The sequence below is a fragment of the Apodemus sylvaticus genome, chromosome 5 (assembly GCF_947179515.1).
Source record: "Apodemus sylvaticus chromosome 5, mApoSyl1.1, whole genome shotgun sequence".
Taxonomy (NCBI): domain Eukaryota; kingdom Metazoa; phylum Chordata; class Mammalia; order Rodentia; family Muridae; genus Apodemus; species Apodemus sylvaticus.
The window spans coordinates 13,044,721-13,066,836 of record NC_067476.1 but is presented as its reverse complement, the minus strand read 5'-3'; positions in this window follow the sequence as shown (position 1 = coordinate 13,066,836).

Below are 22,116 nucleotides of genomic sequence, written 5' to 3'. Positions count from 1 at the left end.
AGTAGCGGAGAGCTTTGTATCCTGATCAGTAAGCAGCAGGCAGAGAGAGGCTCACACACTGGGCCTGACATCCTCAAGCCAGCCCACACCTCCTCACCCTTCCTAAACAGTTCCACTGCCTGGGGACCAAACATTCAAACCTCTGGACCTTTGTGGGCCATTCTCACCCAACCCCCACAGATAACACTGGGACGATATTTTAACCAAGTGTCTTTGTGGTTCTCTGCCCCCACCTTTTTCTCTCTCCTTCCCTCTTTGTAGCCCTCTTCCAAGAGTCTTTTTCTCTTCCATGCCCCATGTGGCCTTTTGCACAATACCCATCCTCCCTCATTACCTAATATTACACTCTCTTGTTCTCCGTTCTTAATGTTACACTTCACCCATACATACATGTATATTATATGTACATGTATATATAGAGAGAATATACATATGTGTATATTCTATATATGTATACATATATACATGTATATTCATTATACACTAGGATCCATATGTAAGGGAGAAGAACATGCTTTTGTTTTTCTAAGTTTGGGTAACCTTTGTTAAATGCTAAAAACTTAAACACTTAAAAAAAAAAAACCTCTGTTAGGAGGCTGGACGGAAGGATTAGTGTCTAGGAGCTCTTGCTGGTCTTACAAAGGTTGAGTCCCCAAGTTCAGTCCCCAGCATGCACATCAAGTGACTCATGACCACCTGTAACTCCAGCTCCTGGTGAGCCAGTGCTCTCTTCTGAACTTTGCAAGCACCTATACTCCTCTCTCTCTCTCTCTCTCTCTCTCTCTCTCTCTCTCTCTCTCTCTCTCTCTCTCTCACACACACACACACACACACACACCTAAACAAAATTAATCTTTAAAGAGCTAAATTTTTTCCCTGTCTCCAGCTCCATTTCTTTCTAAATGAAAGAGGCTCCTCCCAGACCATGACCTGCACTAGGCGGGACAGAGCTGGTAACCTGGCTGGGGAGGCTGATGACTGCCCAGGCCCTAGGGAACCCATTGGACCCGGGATGCTGAGCCTGGAGAGGGGATTGTCTTGGAGATATGCTGGCCTAAAGACAAGGCACAGGAGGAGAGCCCTGGAGCAGCCAGGGTTTGAGTTTAGTTAAGAACAGAGGACTGATATTTAGTGGCCAGCATTAGTCCAGGTTCCTTGACACCTGTGTTTCTTTCTCAGCCATCTTGTCTGTTCAGAAATGACAGCCTGATTCCGCTCTATCGTAAGGCCGATGACTATGGAGGGACCTGCAGAGTCACAGCGTGATAGGAGGGACACTCTGAGGGTAGTGTTCATGGATCTAAAGAAAGAACTCTGAGAGAACAAAGCTAGGCCACATGGTCCTCATGTGCCCATGTGTGTGTGTGTGTGTGTGTGTGTGCATGTGTGTCTTTGAGGACCCTGTCTGTAAACTTCTTTCCCTAGCCTGTTGACACCTTTTCAGATGAGCAGCAGGAACATCTATATTCAACTCAGTAATGCTGGGCTGCCTCTAAATATGGAGGCTGGGGGGAGTGCATGCCCAAGGTGTGTGTCTTCAGAGGTGGGTGCTTTGTCTTTAGCTAGGGTGGCTGTGACAGAGAAAGAGCCCTGAGACCCCAGAATGGGCCTGTTCTCCTACTGTAGCCCTCTGGTTGAACCATGTGGCAGGCCTGAGATGGAGCGACCTCTGTACCGTGCTCCAGGCCTGCATGGGGTCTAAGAAGCACCATGTGCTAAAATGTGGAGGGAGGTACACGAGACACACCAAGGAAGACCAAACTGAGCTGCGAGATATTGGCAAGGAGCCCTCCACACCTGGCTCTCCACATGACAGTGAACATATTACTTGTGTGAAGGAAGTCTTCCATTGGCCAACTCTGTTGTAAAGCGTATGCATTTGAGTGGATCTCAGAACTTGTGTTCACCCTGCCTGAGGATGAACCCAGTCACTGCAGGCCAGCCTACAGCCTGGCATCCCGTGAGACTGTGTGTGCCTAGGTCTGCATGCCATTGTGGACTTGTGCACTGTGTGTGCAAGAAACTTCAGGGGTGACCAGGGCTCCTCACACTTTTCCCAGATTCCTCTTGGGGCCATGCCATCTTCAGGCCAAAGTTCAGAGTTCAAGAAGGAAGATCCCCAATGGAGGGCTTGGTGAACCTAACTGGGGGGAGCCTGGGCAGGTGTAGTGAGGATTTTGGCCTCCCCTTCTCAGCCCTGGGACCCTTCCTCTCTCTACCTTTTTGGTGCTCTTTAGCAGGTGACATGTAGAGATGAGATGTGTGAGCTACAGTCCTGGGACTCTGAGACTCATGGGATCACAGAGCCTCAGGGTGCATCACTCCGCTGTCTGGATGGAGCCACAGAGGTCAGGCAGAGCACAGATTGGCCCTGGACTATGCAGTGAGTTGGTGGTATGCCTGTCCAATGTACCTCGATTTTCAACCTCACGTGCTGAGGTTTCTCCCTCCATGACCTTATACTAGTATTGAGATCTTCCTTTCTTGTTTGTGATTGTATATAGTCAACAAATGGTCGGACATCACAAAACAATGGCAGCCAGCCTCTAAAGTGGCTTCCAGTAACGCTGCCCTCAGGAACTATTCCTCTCAGTGTTACGGCAATCTCTATGCCTTATGGAATATGCTAGAAATGGTGGCATGGTATTTTCCAGAAAAGCTCTATGCTAAATGGCTTCCATCTTGACTGCTCCCTTCCTTGTCTTCTGTCCTGGAATACCAGGTGCTGTGACATAAGGACATTCAGGCAACCTTTGTGAGGTCCCCATGGAGCTGACCACACAGCAGGGCTCCATAAAGCACTGATAAGCCTCTAGCAGCCCCAGAGTCAATTGGAGGCACCTAGGGGACCTGCATCACTCAGCCAAGCCACCCCCAGACTCTTAATCCTCAGAAACTTGGGACTTTCAAAGTCACAATGTATTTGGAGTTTTTTTTGTTTGTTTGTTTTGTTTTGTTTTGTTTTGTTTTTTTAAAACAGCAGTGGATAGTTGGTATACTGGTCTTATTTTTTTTAATGTGTGTGTGTGTGTATGTGCGCGTGCGCGCGCGCGCGCGCGCGCGCGCGCACGCACGCCCTGTTGGGGCTGGAGAGATGGCTCAGCAGTTAAGAGCACTAGCTGCTCTTCCAGAGGACCCAAGTTTCAATTACCGGCATCCACATGGCAGATCACAACTGTCTGTAACTCCTGTCCCAGGGGATCCAACCTCCTCACACAAACATATACACTCAAATCACCAATGTACATAACAGAAAAATAAATAAATACATATTTCTAAGTGTGTGTATGATGTGTATCAGGGGATAGGCACACACACACATGTCATAGTAACGCGTTTGGAGGTCAGACTTGAGGAGCTGGTCCTCTCCTTCCATTTTTATATGGCTTCCAAGGATCCAATTAAGGTTATCAAGTTAACAGGTTAGCACAACAAATGACTTTTCTACTGAGTCATCAACAGTAAAATGCGTTTTTTTATTTGTTTGTTTTTAATGAATAAGATAGCCTGGAGGATTGGGTCAGCCTCAGATTCCCCAGGGCAATTAGGCTTTGGGGAAAGAAGACTGGGCAACCACTGGGATTTGCACATGCTGCACACTAATGCTCAGCGTTTATCTGTTTCAGGGCCAGCACTTGAGTCCTACCCTGGACAAGGTCAGGACCCAGATGATTAAATCTCTCCATGTGCTGGAAACTCAGGTACGGAGCAGGCCAACTGACTCCTCTGCATGGAAAAGCTGGCACGCACGTAGGTGCCTGCAGAGTGGGCTGGGGACTGGCTGATGTCCTCAGATGCTGCGTGCCATGGTCTCACCTTGCCCTCCTCTCCCAGGTCACTTAAGTTTCTGATGATGTCTCAAGGGGGACAGGTGTGATGCTCTCCACCAAAATGCAAGTCCCCCAAAGGGGTCCCGTTGTAGGCACAGGCTACAAACTGTCCCTTGAGGATGATTTAATTTCAGGCACTTGGGAGACATCCAGCGATGTCCGGATGATGAGCGCTTTGAACAGAGCTCAGGGGATCCATGGGGTCAGCCACTGTCGTCTGTTGATAGGTGTGAATAAGATTGCCAGAACCCCACATGTGGTGTTGGAAAGGCGTGGCTGTGCCTGAGAACACTCACGCAGAGGGGGTGGACATCCGTGTCGCTCAGAGGTTGTCCCCACAGAAGAGAGCATGGGGGAGAGGCCAGAGGTACCTGGTGGTGGGTGCCATCAGGTGATACAGAAAAGTTTCACCAGGTAGGATGGAGCCTGCTTAGTGAATGTGTCTATTCAGAGCTGCCTCAGACATAACCCATGTTCACAGAACACCCAGTAACTGCTATGCCTGTTCCACTGAGAGCCACAAGAGAAGTCTAAAATATCCCTGACAGGTTTGTACATTTGGGCACTTGGTTCCCAGTTGCTGGTGCTGTTTGGGAGGTTGTAGAGCCTTTGGTTGTAGGGGAGCTAGCTGGGGGGGGGGAATCAGATTTCTGGAGGGGTGAACCACCCCTGCCTCAGGCTGTCTCCGAGCTTCCTGGTTTGTTAAGATGCCACAGGCAATATCATGTACCTGCTGCCACACCAACCCCTCCATGGTGGACTGTGTCCTACAAGCACGAGCCAACCCTTCCTTCTTACGTTGCTTCTTGTCAAATACTTGGTCAAAATGATAGGGAAAGTAATTAACACAGCCTACTAAACAGAGCTGTAGTGTGGTAATGTGTCCTGTTGCTAGGGCCATGGGAGAAGCTGTATGGCCAGTGTCAGGGTCAAGGACAGTGGAAATACTGCCCCTTGGGCTCTGAGCTCTAGAGAGTAAGAAGAAAGGCATGGCCAGTGGTCCCCATGGAGGACAAAAGCAAAAAAGGAAAAAGCTCCACGCTTCGCTTCCAGCACCTAGCAGGTCCCACTCGGGCTGGGTCAGGAGGATACAAACCATGCCACACTGGGCAGTACCACCCCACCTGTCCACCCTTCTTTCTGTCTTTTCCTTGGTCTGCCATTCCTTTTTTTCCTCCTGCCTTCTTGTATTCCTTCCTTCTCTTCCCATCCCAGGTTCTTTGGCAAGGTGGCACAAACTGGAAATCCGGTTTCAGCCCCATGATCCAGGGTGTCCGTGAAGTGTGTGGCTCTCTGGTGGACCGGGGAGAAGGCTCTGTGAAGGCGGTCCATTCCGCCCTTGACGCTGGCCCAGCTCTCTGCCCCATTGCTGTCCCCTGATGTCTTCTGCCGCGATGGAGCCAAGCACCAGGTCTCCTAGTACCCAGATGTGTCCACTGCTCCAGACCCCAAACCCCCAGCCCTGGGCAGCGCTGGGACCCTGGGCCTCTTGAAGCAGGTAACGGGTTGCCCTGGCAGGGCTGGCTGCATAGCCTGGCACTTCCAGAGCCCTGTCAGCTGCCTCCCGCATTCTGTGCGGTGAAGCTCCCTGGCAATGTCAGTGCAGTGCGCTATTCAGGCTGACAGAAATCCCACCGATAATTGGGAAGAGTGGAAAATGAAAACATTAAAATTTGCCGTGTCATCCGCTCGCCTTTTCTGATTGTCTGATACCCGCCGTCCACTGACAGGTGCCGTGTTATTAACACTTGATTAAAAATCACTTCAGGTTTGAACCAGCCCGTCGAGAAGGGGGCGCCTTGACAGGACTTGTGGTTCCTGATTGACAATTAGTAATATTCGGTGTGTCACAACACAGATAGTGTGACTTATTGGCGCCGGTGTAACGCAACACATTTCATCTGAGTGCCTCAGATTCGTACATAGGCATCAGAAGGAAAAGATGGAGTCTCAGCCAGCCGCCTTTGATTACCAACAAAGGCGAGATTATACCTCCCTGGCTCACACCGACCTGGAGTTCCATCAATCAGAGCCTCGGAGATCCCAGGCTCCACTTCGGAAAGGGAACCTCCCAGACCAGGAGCTCATTATGCAGCTCTCAACTTCTCCATTGGCAGCCTGGTCCCTCCTGTCTGCAGATATGAAAGATCTTCACCCTGATGCTGCCTCCGCGCTCTAAATTACCAGCCTGCACCTCTTAAAACAAAAGGCTTCTCATTTAAAAAAAAAATAAAACCATCATGTCTTGATTGACGGGTTACATACTTTTCTTTCAGCTATTTTTTCCTAACTTGGTGTCGGTGGGAGTTGGATTCACGGGCCAATTTTTTTTCTCTCTCAGTTCTAATTCAATTCCTTTTAAGAGCTTTTAAGAACAGGGCAATCCAAGGTCTTTCCTTTTTTGGGTCTGACCTGAATTTCATTCTTCATCTTCTTCCTTTTTTTTTTCTTCCGAATTTCCTTCTTGGCTAAGAATATCCAGGCAAAGCACAGTCGTTCATATTCAAGACAGGTGATGAAGTTAATAAGTTAATGCAATTGTCTCTGAACGCTTTGGAAGAACAGGCCCTACATTGGATTGCAGTATTTTTCGGAGCCATGAAACCACGTATTTCATAGAGGAAAAATGAACAGTAGCATACACAGCTCAGTAGTTTATCACCATATGTGAACTGGCTCTTAGGATTCACCAACACTCGTGTGTGTGTGTGTGTGTGTGTGTGTGTGTGTGCGCGCACACGCGCGCGCACATGCATAATTTTTTTTAAAGATGTATTTATTTATTTATTATATGTAAGTACACTGTAGCTATCTTCAGACATACTCCAGAAGAGGGAGTCAGATCTCATTATGGATGGTTGTGAGCCACCATGTGGCTGCTAGGATTTGAATTCAGGACCTTCGGAAGAGCAGTCAGTGCTCTTAACTGCTGAGCCATCTCTCCAGCCCCAAGTTTTTTGGTTTTGATTTATTTATTTTTATGTGGGTGTTATTTATTTTATGGGTGGGTGTTTGCCTTCATGAATGTCTGTACACCTCATTCATGTAGTGCCCACAGTGGCCAGAAGAGGGCATCAATTCCCTGGAACTGGAATTGGAGATGAGCTGTCTGTCATGTGGGTGCTGAGAACTGAACCTGGCTGGGTCCTCTGCAAGAGCAAGCGCTGTAACCACTAAGCTATCTGTCCAGCCCTCTCTTGCCTTTTGAGATGGTCACCCTCACTGGCATCTGGGACTCACTGGCTTTGCTAGTCTGTCTGGGCAGTGAGCCTCAGGGATCCACTTGCCTCTTCCTCCTTAGTTCTGGGATTACAGTTGTGTTGCCATGCACACCTGTATGAGTGGTGTGGGCCTTGAACTCATGTCCTCATGCTTGCATGGTAAGTATTTTAACAACTGAGCTAAGCTCCCCAAGAGACTCTTTCACTCATTTAGCTTTGGGCTCTCTTCATATCCCCCAAAACTCACTAACGTGAACTCGCGGTTCATTGCTGGGTTCTCTGTGCTAGGATGCTCTTGGGCAGGTGGTCAGTACTCAGCAAACATTTGTGAGATGGCTGGCTGGATAGATGGATGGATGGATGGATGGATGGATGGATGGATGGGTAGATGGATGGATGGATGAGGAGGAGAAAGAGTTAGATGCTATGACACTGGGGACTGGCCCAACCATGTAGGTAGCAAAGGACCACCCTTGGCCCTCTGCTTCTCTCGTCAACTTGTCTCCTGAGGAGCGCTGTGCTTCTAGATCTGGCTTTGTAGGACCCCTGAATGGGGAGACCCCACTCGAGTCTCAGGTCGGCGCAAACCCAAGGAAACCTGAGAGACCGGCTTGATGCAAAAACACGAGGCAGTTTAATTGCGGAGCTCCGGGCCAACATGTCTCGTGCAAGAGACAAAGGGTTCCGCGCTGAGGCTCAAAAGCTAGGGGTTTATGTGGGAAAAGGCAAGGGGGTTTCGAGAGCTTTTACATGATTAGTCAATTCATACATTGAGGGAGGAATTGGCATACAGTTACATCAGCGGGTAGTATGTGCGTCAGCAATGTAGGAGAGTGAGAGACTTATCTTTTTTAGAGGAGGTCCTGGTTAACATTAAACTACACAAGAGAAGAGAGGGTGAGGGGAGGGAGCCCAGATGGCCCATGACTCAGCGGAGGTTGTTTAGGGTACTTTTTTATCTTTCTGGCCGGCTAGTTTCTGGAATGTCTTAATGACCTTGGGTGGATCATCCTGCTATTCTAACAACCTTGAGAAGGCCCCAGTTTGTCTGGGCTTGCCCCTGGCCTGCCTTATGCCTGGGCCGTGGATTCTGTGAAATCTTAACTTCGTTTTTGTTTCTAACTTCCATCAGCTTCCTACTGTCCCCAGTCTACAGGGTAAGTCTCTCCCCAGGGGTCAGGCTTTATGGGAAAAGAGACACAGGGTACAGAAAGGATGGATGGGGACTGTGGTGGTTCCCATTCTTTCAGGACAGTCCCGGCTGGTTCAGCCTTTACTCATTCTTTACTGAACCTCTGAAGTCAGTCAGACAACAAACCCACTGGATCCTGATGGTGGTGTGAAATCCCTTACCACTGCTGGGCCAGGTGCTTGTCACCTCTCTCTCTCCCTGGCCTTCAGCCAGGGCCTCAGCCCTGCCCTTTCTGGTAAAGCTTTTGGGATTCTTTCTTGGGCCTGTCTTCTGGGGGGAGGAGGGGATGACTTGCCCAAAGTCTCTGCTGTCAGCCACCAAGTGATGTCCTTCTTAACTGAGCCCTAAGAGTTACCCCACATTTGTCCTGGCACATCTGACAACTGCACTCCCCAAAGAAGAAGCAGGTGGGGGTCTCTGCTAGTGTAGCCCACTGCCCAGGCCTCCTGAGGTTGACACCTCAGGGTTATTTGGGACCACACTTGTGTTTTCAGGCCTTCCCTGGGGCAGGAAGCAGAAGTGTTGGGTTCTGGCTTCACAAAACACAGAGGGCACACCTGTGCTTTCTCTTTCACTGGCCAGGTGCCTCAGTCACAGGCCTTGGCCTGTTCAGGTTTTCTCATCTGTGCAAAGTTGTGAGAGAAAAGGATCCCATGGTAGCCATTCAAAGGCAGAGCTCTTACCCCTGTGTTTACCACTGACTGTGAGGGGAAATCAAGAGTTAGTTCCCAGAATTATAGCTTCCAAATGCTTGGGATCACTGTGAGTTCTAGTTTCATTTCTGTTACTGCTATAAAATGCCTTGACCAAAAAAAAAAAAAAGTATTTTAGCGCACAATTCCAGGTTACATTCCCTCATAGTGGGGAACTCACTCGAGACAGGAACTTGAAACAGCTAGTCATGTTGACATTGCAGAGCAGAGAGAGATCACTGCACACATGCTAATGAGCTCAGCTGGATCTGGTTCCTCTTACAGTTCAGGGTTCCCTGCCTAGGAACTGGTGCCACCCACAGTGGACTGTGTCTTCCCACATCAACTGTCTTAATTAAGACTCCCCCAACCCCCAGACATAACCACAGGCCAACCAATGTGGACTGTCTTCCCAGGTAACTCTAGCTGTGTCAAGCTGACAAAGGTGACAACCACTCCTAACCAGCTTTTAAACCATAACTTTCTACTCCCTGTCTCCAAAGTCTCAGTTGGGCTCCCAGGAGAACCAAGCTAATTCTTCCATGACCTGAACACCTCCAAACAGGTCCCACCACTTTTTTTGCTTTGTTTTGTTTTGTTTTGTTTTGTTTTGGTTTGGTTTGGTTTGGTTTGGTTTGGTTTGGTTTTGGTGTTTTGAGACAGGGTTTCTCTGTATAGCCCTGGCTGTCCTGGAACTCACTATGTACACCAGGCTGGTCTCGAACTCAGAAATCCACCTTCCTCTACCTCCCCAGTGCTGGGATTAGAGGCGTGCACCACCACTGCCCAGTTCAGGCCCTACCTCCTAAAGGCTCCCACACCTAAGACTGCTGTCTTCACACCAAGGCTCCTATTCCTGAACCTTCACTGCAACTTTCCCTCCTGCTGTAGGGTCACAGTGATTGTTCTCTGCAGGGAGAATTCCAGGTAGAAATGTTGACTCATAAGAACATTCCCTTCCAGGATGATCATGGTCACAAAGTTACTCAAGAAATGAGGAACACGGGTAGAAGGCATAGTGGGCCTCACTCTGGAGCAAGGGGAACCAAGCTGAGAGGACAGAGCCAACAGGGCTCCTTGGAGAAACCTTAGAATGCCCAGGCTGATGTTGTGAACTCTAGAGGTTTCTGAGGGTCCATGGGGGGTCCTTGTGATCAGTGGGAGACAGTGAGGCATCAGGGTACAGAGGATGGACATGGATGTAAATACCAGAAGTCCCAGATACTTGCTGTGCAAATGTCTCAGAAACTCCCTTAACCTCCAGTTAATTATACCCGCACTTCCGATGTTTAACGACTAAAGACTTGGCTTGGCAGACACTTCCTGAGTATTTGATGTTCGTTGGATGGTAATTGAGAGTGAAGGTACCTTGGGTCTATGCAGCACCCACTAGAGCTGAAAGGTCACCTCTGCCCTGCGCGTCAGGCTCAATGTGAGGTGGATGGAGCCAGGTCTGGTTCAGCCAAGGTTAGGCAGTCTCAACAGATGGACCATCTCAGTTCTCAGTTCTCTGAGGCCTGAACTATACCTCCATGGAGCTCATCCGATGCTAATATGACAGGTATTCATAGTCCATATGATTCGGAACCAGATATAAGAGCAGCAGCTCAGAGGATGAACGAGAATTCTCTGAGCCGGCCTTGTGTGAAGCTCCCGTCATAACCGAGAGGAAGAAAGAGGAGGGTGCTTGCTAAAGCAACGGGAATATACTTAGAATAAACTTAATGAGAAATGTGTGTGACCCACATAAATACAACTACAAAATTTTATTGGTGAAATAAAAGGAGAGCAGAATAAATGGAGAAGGTTCTGCATTTCCTCACGGGAGTGTGGAGGTCCTGTAAAGACGTCAGGCCGCCTCCGTGGTTAATTTGCAAATTTAACACAGCATCAAACACCCCACAAAGAAAACTGGACATTTCTGAAGTTCATCCGGAAGGGGGAAAAAAGGTTGAAAAGCAAAGAATAGACCGGAAAGGGAGGTCCCAGTCTAACAGCTTCCTGAACATCAAGAACTGGAAAGATGAGAACATTAATGAGAACCAATCAGTGCCTAGGGGGCGGGGTCAAGGCTCAGTGTGTAAAGTGCTTGTAGCGCAAAATGTAAGGACCCGAGTTTGAATCCTCAACACACTAGTTAAAAGCCAGGTATGAGGGCATGTGTCTGTCCCAGCTCTGGGAGAAGACAAGACATTCAGGCCAGCCAATCTAGCCAAATTGGTGAACTCCAGGTCCAAGGGGAAACCCTGTCTCAAAAATAGGAAGAACGACCAATAAAATGGCTTAGTGGATAAAGGTGCATGCTGCTTGCTGATCTTGCTGATCTTGCTGATCTTGCTGCTTGATGATCTGAGCTGGAACCCTGGGACCCACCTGGTAAGCGGAGAGAACTGACTCTCTAATGGTGCGTACGCGCGCGCACACATCATAAATAAAAATAATAAAGATACCTTTTTAAAAGGTGGTGGGGGCTGGAGATGGTAAGAGCACTTACTGCTCTTAGAGAGGACCCGAGTTTGATTCCCAGCACCCACACGGCAGCTCACAGCCATCTGTAGCTTCAATCTCAGGGTCTAACAGCGTTTTCTGGCCTCTGTGGGTTCTGGCCATGCATGTGGTACAGAGACATACAAGGAGGCAAAGCATTCATACATAAAATAAATCCAGATTTTTTTTTTAGATTAACTTATCTAAGAAAATATGAATCTGAGTGCTTGGCCTGTGTGCATGTGTGTGTACCACATGCATGACTGGTGCCTGCAGAGATCAGAAGAGGGCATTGGGTTCCCTGGAACTGGTGTTATGGGCTGTTGTGAGCCATTGTGTGGATGCTTGGAGTCAAACCAGGATCTGCTGCAAGAACAATAAGTGCTTTTAACTGCTGAGCCAACTCTCCAGCCCCAACTAACAAAAACCATTTTTTTCTTAAAAGGTAGAGAACCAGAAAACACATGACATGTACCTCTGACTTCTATGTGAGCAGGAATAGGAGTGTATACCTGCACATGCCCATGCACATGCCCATGCACACACCCATGCACACACCCATGCACACACCTATGCACATACCCATGCACACACCCATGCACACACCTATGCACATTCCCATGCACACACCCATGCATACACATGCACAAAAATAAAAACATAAAAGGAATCAAATGCCGGGCAGTGGTGGTGCACGCCTGTAATCCCTGCACTCTGGGAGGCAGAGGCAGGTGGATTTCTGAGTTTGAGGCCAGCCTGGTCTACAGAGTGAGTTCCAGGACAGCCAGGGCTACATAGAAAAACCCTAAAACCAAATTAAAAAATAAATAAATAAAAAAGGAACCAAATGCCTAGAAACAGATGAGATTTTATATAAAAATCAGCATGTTGAACAGCACCCCCACAAAGCCATCATTGGCTGGTGTGTGGCTCAGTGCTATCAGAGCAAACTGATTAGCTACACGGGGGAAAATGTAATTTAGATACACCTGATACTTCATCTCAGAATAACCTCATCTGCATGATAAATGAAGTTTTAAAAAATGGGGAATAGATACAGGTATTTATTAGCTCTTGAGAATACTAATTTTAAAGGACCAATAAAATGAAGTCTATAGGCTTCACAATATATGTGTAGCGATAGTGATGAGTCAGCATTTGCTCTAGGGACAGGAGCCACGCAGGCACAGTAAGTGCTCAGGGAGGTGTCTTTGTTGGTTTGGTTTAATGATATTTTTCAGTAAGTAAGAATTAAGGGTCTACGGTCCATGAGGGGCCCCAGATGCTTGAGTGTCACAGAGCTGTTCATGGCAGTCTCCTCCGCTCTCTTCCTCAGGGTGCCGGGGCTGCAGGACCCCAGGGGTTCCTTAATGTCTGCGTTTCTGCTTTGCTTTCTTCTCGATTTCCACAGGCCAAGGTCAAGTCACCACATGCATGTATCTATACATATATCTATACATATCTATACATTTATATACGTATGTATAATATATATAAATAAATGTATATATAAAACCTTTTGCAGTGCTGGGCTCAGAGGTCAAGCTCTCAGCATCCCTGACAGTTTGACTGGTGTGGGAGTCACCTGGGAGACATCTCTGGGACTGCCTGTGAAAGTGTTCCTGGAGAGATTAGCTGAGGTTGGGACGACTCCCCCAGAACATGGGTGGCCTGAGTATAGGGGGCTCGGACTCAGAGAGCACAGTGCTTCCTGTGCAGTTGGGAGAGCCTGAGTTTGGATCCCCAGAACCAATCCAGCCAGATGCAGGAGTGTGTGTCTGCAATCCCAGCTCCTCCGTGTTGAGGCAGGAGCATTACTGGAGCTCCTGGGCCATCTAGCGTGGGGCACGCACCGTGGATGACAAGGACACCTGGGCTTATCTTCTCACCTCCACACAGGCCATGCACATGCATGTACACACACATACACACACACATGAACATGCATGTACACACAGATACACATGCAAACACAGACATATACAGGCATACACAGGCACATGACATAAAAGTAGAAGGGACTTGTTGAGGAGAAGAAGGGATTTGTGGGAATAGAGGCAATATGAGAAGGTAGGGAGGGTGAACACATGTTATATACACATATGAAACTGGGAAAAAATGCTTTCTAAAGCACAATATAAAATTATTTAAAAGAAAATTAAAGGGAGAGAACAAACTGATTTGGGTGGAGGTTCTGTGCATGGGAATGGGAGGTTCTATGCATGGGAATAGGAGGGTCTGTGCATGGGAATGGGAGGGTCTGTGCATGGGAATAGGAGGGTCTGTGCATGGGAATAGGAGGGTCTGTGCATGGGAATAGGAGGATCTATGCATGGCAGCAGGAGGGTCTGTGCATGGGAATAGGAGGGTCTGTGCATGGGAATAGGAGGGTCTGTGCATGGGAATAGGAGGATCTATGCATGGCAGCGGGAGGGTCTGTGCATGGGAATAGGAGGGTCTGTGCATGGCAGCGGGAGGGTCTGTGCATGGGAATAGGAGGGTCTGTGCATGGCAGCGGGAGGGTCTGTGCATGGGAATGGGAGAGTCTGTGCATGGGAATAGGAGGGTCTGTGCATGGGAATGGGAGGGTCTGTGCATGGGAATGGGAGGGTCTGTGCATGGGAATAGGAAGGTCTGTGCATGGGAATAGGAGAGTCTGTGCATGGGAATAGGGGGTCTGTGCATGGGAATAGGAGGGTCTGTGCATGGGAATAGGAGGGTTTGTGCATGGGAATAGGAGGGTCTGTGCATGGGAATAGGAGAGTCTGTGCATGGGAATAGGAGGGTCTGTGCATGGGAATAGGAGGGTCTGTGCATGGGAATAGGAGGGTTTGTGCATGGGAATGGGAGGGTCTGTGCATGGGAATGGGAGGGTCTGTGCATGGGAATAGGAGGGTCTGTGCATGGGAATAGGAGGGTCTGCCTATGGGAATGGGATGGGGGCGAGGGATGGGTAGAGTCTTGAAGGACTAGTATGGAAGGTAGGAGATGAGGGCCAGGGAAATCCCAGGGACCAGATCTAGGGTATTTGGTTTGGGGATGAGGCATGCGAGAGAAACAGACTCAGAAAGAGCCCTGGCCACAGGCTCCCATCACTCTGTGATCCTGAGGGTTGGGGCTCTGAGCCAAGGCCTCCACAGAAGAACTCTGCTGCTTTGAAGCAAGCAAAACATCAAGCCCAACTTCTTAAAGGGAGGCTTCTAGGGATCAAACTCACGCCCTCATACTTGTGAAGTGAGCGCTTTCCTGATCGAGCATCTCCCCAGACCCCTGAGATTTATTTTCTTAATAGCATTTGCCACTCTCTGAAGCTCTTATTAATTAATTAATTAATTAATTCCTTACTTAGCAGCTTTTGGATTCAGTGTGAGTCCCGTGAGCAAAGGGGGCTTTATTGAAGTGACAGGGCAGTGTGTCCAGCTTGTGGCGGCTGTTCTGGACACAATATGGGAGGAATGTGGTCGTGAGGTGGTAGAGGTGGTAGAGGCAGGGAGGAGGGACTGTGGAGGAGGTTGAGGAGGGTGGCCTCTCCTGAGGATGACCTTGGTCCCAGGTGTCCTTGCGTGGCCTGTTGATGGCCTCCACCTTTGGGAGCTATCACCTAGTGCTTCAGGCTTCTCATCTCTTCCCAGTTTATAAACTCTGCCTCCGAGCCCCAGAGGCCCCGTCTCCCTCTGCTTAATATTCAACTTAAACTTTACACACCCTGTTCAAACATTTCAGCGCCTCCTCATCTGTTCTGGGTCTCACCAAAAATAAAAATATTTTGGTTCCACAAATAAAAGCAAATATTTGACAGCACTTGGAATTTTTTCAGCGTGTTAATCCACAGTTTGCTCGGTCAACAGTGCTGCTCAGACCAGTGACCGCCCACCAGGGAGTCCGTGCTTGTGGGCACAACCCTTCAGTGAGGTGAGCTGGAGGAGACTGCGGAGGTCCTGGCTGACTCAGCCTTGACCCTGAGTGGAGGCTGAAGCTGGAGGGACTGGCAGTGGGTTCAGGGTGATGGTCACCCTCCCTGGAGACCTGAGCCCCTCAGCACCCAGCACCTCAGCACCTTGGAGCAAACACCAGATGCAGATTTGGCGTGTGTATGGCTGTCTGAATGCATCTGGCAATCTGATGGGTGTGGGTGAGGCCGGATCAGCTGCTCCTGGCTGTACACAGCACCTCTCTGGGTCTCAGGTGTAACCAGGTCTATCTCATGGGGCAGTTCTGGTGAAAGGACAGCAGATAGCACTTAGTGTAAACGCTACTCAGCAGGCAGAGGTGCCTGTCTGTGCTGGGTGGCCTGCCCTGGCTCTCCTCTCTGACTCATGCCTCTCACCTTAGACACATGGCCACGCTAGGAGGTGGTAGATCACTGCTTGATGGTTGGCTTTGTTTAGCCTATCTAGGAGACATGTTGGCTGGCCTGGGAAGAATAAAGGTGGGCAAACCTGATACTCTGGCGAGGACTGCAAGAAACACATTCTATCTCATAAACTGTGGTCTCAAACCTGAGGAGCCCTCAGCATTGGGAGGGTGTGGTAGCTCACGGAGAGAGGCTTGCTTGGGCTGATAGAGGCGCAGAGAAGACAAAGCACTGAGCTGAGCCTTTCTGTGTGAAACACCCCCTACCCCACCCCTCAAGCCCCACCACTGCTTTCCATCTGAACTCAAACATCATATAAAAGCCAGGGAGCACAGAGACATGTCTGCCATCCACTCAAGCAAAGGCAGTGTTGATGAGTTAGAAACTGGGTGGATTTCCTCTAACAGGGATACACGGGGAAAGGCTGAGAGTCTGTGCAGTGCAAGAATCAGGGAGCCACCCTCCAGCCACAGGAGCTTCTCATGATTTTATAGCTAATGTACCAGTCCCTGTGCAGAAAGGGACACATGCATGGTCTGGTAGTGAGCCCTTTAATAGCGCTGGCCCTGACGTACATAGAGGATGTCAAGTCTAGAGAGTCCTGGACCAGATGCTGGGCTGAGAAGCCGCTGAGCTGGAACTTGAAGCAACTATGTCTGAGTCCAGAGTTTGTACTGACTCCTGCAGGCCAGGGGCCTCAGCACCCGTGGGAACCTACAAAACTTAGCCCCAGGCACAGGAAGGAGAGCCTAAAAACAAAGCACACTGCCAGAGATATTTCTAGAAGCATTCCATGCAGCCAGCCACCTCTGCAGCCTTCTGCAGCTTTTAATGGAGTCTAGCTCAGGGGAGTGACCCAGACTCAGTGGAAGGTGGTGTAGCCAGCCAGGCCAGATAAACATGGTGTGTGTGTGTGTGTGTGTGTGTGTGTGTGTGTGTGTGTGTGTGTGGTGTCAGGGGTGGGGGGGTGGGGAGAGGCATACCCCAGCTCCTGGATTACTGCACCCTGGCTCTAGACAGGACGTGGCTCACAAAGCACTTGTGATATTCTCATGTATGCTATACTAGTGACTTTTTGCATTCCCCACAAGAATCAAATCACAGGAGGCGGGCTTATTTTAGCTTACAGTTGGAAGGGATACAGTCCATGATGTTGGGGAAGACATGACACATGGTAGGAGGATGACAGATGCATTCCTAGTGAAGATGTTCAGATGTCTTTCTCCTTTCTGTTCAGTTTAGGGCTGTAGCTCCTGGATAGTCCCACCTCAGTCCACAAACTTCCTCACAGACATGTCCAGAGGTTGGTCTCCTAGGTGGTTCCAGATCCTATCAAGTTGACAGTCAATAAGAAACACTTTTGTGAGTGACCTAGATCCTTGTGAATCCTTTTGGAATGTGCAGTCAGAGCACCTTGCTTCCACCCAAGGGCTAATCAGATAATAGTTGCTATCATCTGATGCTAAAGTCTATAGCTGAGAGTTCCCCACTTCCCTGCCTACCTGAAGTTTCCACCCAGGCACCTGGACCTCTAATCAAATTTACAAGGTAGAGAGAAAGACTGCAGTTCAGCCTTGTGTTGATCTTTGCCTTTTCAATCCTCCCAAATGCACCATTAGTTTGTAGATAGATTTGTTGGATTTTTGTTTTGTTGGTTGATTGATTGGTTATTCTTTTTTTTTTTTTTTTTTTTAGACAAAGTTTCTGTGGGTAGCCCTGGCTGTCCTGGAACTCACTGTGTTGACCAGGCTGGTCTCGAACTCACAGAGCTCCGCCTGCCTCTGCTTGGTAATTTTTTAAACTAATATTTGAGGCAGAGTGCTGAGATTAAAGGCATGCTCCAGACCATCTGGCAATTTTGTTGGATTTTTAAAGGTTTTTGTTTTTGTTTTTTTTAAGCACACTATGTTTGACATTAACATTGTTTTCCTTTATGTTTGGTCTTTATAATTATGCTTATTTTTCTTGTCTTATTGTGTTATCTAAAACTTCAAGGATAAATAAAATTATACTGTAGGGACAATTTGTATTATGTCAGATGCCAAAACGATATCTTTAATATTTCACAATTAAATATTTTTCAGAGAGTTCTGAAGTGATTCTGTGTCTTCTCTGTACATAACACACACACACACACACACACACACACACACACACATATTATGCATGTGAGTACACTGTAGCTGTCTTCAGACACCCCAGAAGAGGGAAAGAGGGAATCGGATCCCATTACAGATGGTTGTGAGCCACCATGTGATTGCTGGGATTTGAACTCACAGCCTCTGGAAGAGCAGTCAGTGCTCTTAACCACTGAGCTATCTCTCCAGCCCTTCTCTCTGTATATTTTTGCTTGTTTTTTAAAAGTACTTTTTCCCATGAATAAATAATGATATTGCATGCTTTTTGAATTTTTTAAAATTTACTAAATTTATTTTTATTTATATCCATTCCCTCCCCCCCCCCCGTGTGTGTGTGTGTGTGTGTGTGTGTGTGTGTGTGTGTGTACCTACAGAGGCCAGAAAAGGTGTTGAGGAGTCCCCTGAAGCCAGCACTCCAGATGTTTGTGATGGCCTGATGGAGGGACTGGGAACTGAACTCGGGCACCGAAGTGTTGCAAATGCTTGTAACCACTGAGCCATCTCTCCAGCCCCAACTTCCTAAACTTTGAACTGCAACCACTATGTCTTTCTTTGTTCATTTATTAGTGCAATAAATCTACCAGTTGTCTCATACGGAACTCTGGTTGTACCCCTTCTCTCCTCAAACCACCCCCGCCTTCCAGGTAAAAGCCAGTGTTTCTCCTTTTCATACGATGCTAACTTTTGTTTAGAAAAATTTCATCCAGGATTTTTTTCCTTCTGTGCTCATGAACTAAAGCTATTTTTGTTTGTGAATGGTGTATATTAGAAACTAACATTAAAAAAGTTTTTGAGACAAGATTTCTATGTGTAGCCCTGGCTGTCCTGGAACTTAACTCTGTAGACCAGGCTGACTTCAGACGCAGAGATCCACCTGCCTCTGCCTCACAGTTATTGGGATTAAAGGCATGTACTGCCACCACCCACTGACATTTAATTTTTTGAAATTAATATTTGACCTTAAAAATGTTAATGGATATTGATGCTAACAAAATGTCTTCCTTTAAGACCTTAACCCTGGCTAATTCCCAGGACATGTGGCACACTTACCTGGCATCTCAGTCCTGCCTTCTACTCACACCTCCAAAATCCATTGATATTATTGATTTACCAGGGTTAGGGTTTCAGTTCCGGTTGTCTATCAAAGTCCATGCATTGGAGACTTTGACCCCAGAAGATTGCCAGGGAGAGGTGGTGGAAGCGTAAGAGATGGGGCCTAGGAGGTCTCTGGGTCGTTGGGTATGCTTCTTTGAAGGGGCATGTGGTACCCCAATCTCTTTTCTTCCCTTAGCTCCCAGCCAAGGTAAGTAATTTTGCCTCACCATGTGACTTCCCTCTGATGAATTATTTCACCACAAGCCCAAAGCAGTGGGCCAATGAGCAATCCCCCCAAACACCCCACACTCTGCTCCCCAGACTACGGGCAGTCCCATTCGCCTCCTGTGAATTTGACTCCTTTAAGCCCCTCTAGTGGGTGATGTGTGTCCTTTCGGTGGATGGCTTATTTTACTTAGTAAAATGTCTTCATGGCCCACACACTTCGGTGTGGGCTAGAATGTCCCTTGCTCCCTGTATAGTGTGAGTGTCCCCTGCCCCCTATCCCTGTGCAGTGTGAGCATCCCTCGACCTCCTCCCTGGACGGCTGCGAGGATCATGCTTGCACACTTACACACTCTCCTCTGGCTTCCCGGCCTCAGTCTGTATCCCAGCCCTGGGAGTCCCCTCTGCTCTTCTGTAAGCCTGAGCACCATTGCAGGAATTGCCACCTTGCCGTGTGTGATGGGTATTCCCAGATGCTTGTGGTGAGAGGAGTTTGGGGAGTACCTGACCCACAGTTCTCTGGAAGTGTGTGTGTGGGGGGGGGGGCGGTGTCTTCTAACTCACTGACAAAGGAAGAACCAAAAGGAGTGCTGCAGGCTATCCCCGCTCACACACATGGATACGAGCTCTTCAATAAAAGATTAGCAAATTGAATCCCGAGATATATTAAGTGAATATCCCACAATGGCCAGGTGGGGTGTGTTATTGGAAGGCAAGGACAGTTCTATTTTCAGAGCTCTATTAATATAATTCATCATATTAATAGGCCAAAAGGGAAAAGCCACGGATGATAAAAAGGCATTTGATAACATTCGGCATCCATTTTGTGGGAAAACCTCTCTTGGCAAAATAAAAATAGACACTCCTTTAGTATGCTAAGACAACCTCATAGAAATAGCCCATCCTTGAAGGGTGACTGCTCTGCCTGGGACACTCTTTTGCTTGCATGTGTGCATATGTGTACTGTGGGCATGCATGCATCTGTGTGTGGTTGCATGCTGAGGCCAGAGGTCACCCTCAGATGCAGCTCCTCAGGTGTCATCCACATCATTGTTGGACAGGGTCACTCACTGGGACCTAGGGCTCACTAGTCACACCTGTCAGTAGGAGCTGAGGCCCCACCTATCTTTCTTGTATGTCTCCCAGAGCCTGAGTCACAGGATTCATACATAGGGACTGTAAATCAAATCCAGATTCTCTTGGGTATTTATGTCTCCCCAACCGAGGGTCACCGAGACCTTCTGAAGGTATTGGGGTGTGCGCCAGTCATCCTTGGACCAAGTTGAATGTGAACCCCTCTCCCTTACCTTTCTGGCTCAGCTCACTATGCAGGGCACAAGTTTTACCTTCCAAGTTCATAGTTTGTGCCCAGAGACACAAAATTATACTACAAACTAGACTGGCTAGGATTTTAGGAAAGAACAAAAGAAGGCACAGGGTGCAGTGAGACCTTCCTAAATTCGCTTTCACTGTCCCCAGCCCATGCTACTGTCTTCTATTGTGAAACTGTGTCTCATATAGCCAACACTGGCCTTGAAGTCATTTTGTAGCCAAAGATGACCTGGAACCCTCTTGACCCTCTTGATTCTACACGCCCAGAGCTGGGATAGCAGCACGTTCCACCGTGCCCGGTGAATGCAGTGCTGTGATCAAACCCAGGGCTTTGCTATGCCTGGCAAAGACTCCTACCAACAGAGCTACACCCCAAGTCACACAAAACTATCCTTCCAATGGTGACATCTTGACCTGCTGACTTCGCCACACCTGCCTCATGGTAAAACCAACATCCAAAACGAGGACAGACAGATATGTGTGGCTTGACAGACAGTTTGTCTTGGCTTCATTAGCTCTCCAACCAAGTACTATAAACATGGCTCTGTGGTTCTGGTTTCGGGGGTCTCTGCACCCCTCGGGATGCATCTCAGCTATTGTGGAAGGTTAACAAAATGTTGGAAGGCCTGAGACTGGCACCTTAGGCCATGTTTTATCCTAGACACTGTGCAAACTGTTTCTGTTCAGCCCGACAGCCGGAAAAAGTCACACACGGCCGCCTCACCACAAGGGGGTGTGACTTTCCAGGCAGCTCAGAAAGAGAAAATCGCAGATGGAAACTTTCTAGAAAAGTCTATCACACTCTGTTTCTGTGGATGGGGTCAGGAGGAGCACCTCTGATTTGGGGTGCTTCTGACAAGCCTGCTTGGGGGGATGTAATCCGCTAGTGGTGGCTGCAGAGGACAGAACAGGCTGGGGCTTGTCTAAGTAGGAAGGCTGCATTTGTGGGTTATCTCCACCCAAATCTGGACACCTCTCTCTTCCACACAGAGTAGGCCAGCTTAAGAGAACTAGCCTGGAACTTTAAAAAAAAAAAAAAAAAAAAAAAAAAAAAAACCAAAAGATTGGGGAGAGAAAAGAGAACGTGAGAGAAAGAGACAAATAAACAACTCCAATCCCAATCGGGCAGACACAAATAGTGACTTTTAATTATATAATCTACTTTTGATGAATTTATTTTTGACAGTTTTATAGGTTGACGAGAGAGTGCATTTTCGATGCAAAAAAAAAAAAGCCCCATTATTCACTCCAAGCTCTTTGAGCATAAAAATTGTCAAATGATTTTAATACAGTTTTAAGTTTTATGTTTATTGTCAAGGAAAAAAAAAGGCCACAGCAATTACCGAGTCACATGCCCCTTAAATCTTTATGCTTCTGACAGCAAGAACAATAAAATATGTTTTTGCCCAAACCTTTTACCATTCAGATTGACGTGGCTTCTGCGACAGCTGCTTTTCTTCCATCTGAACACCGTTTATGAGAAAGCTAACTCCGACCCACTTCCTCCATGGGGGTGGGGACCGCGTCCGCACAGCTCCACAGTACAGATT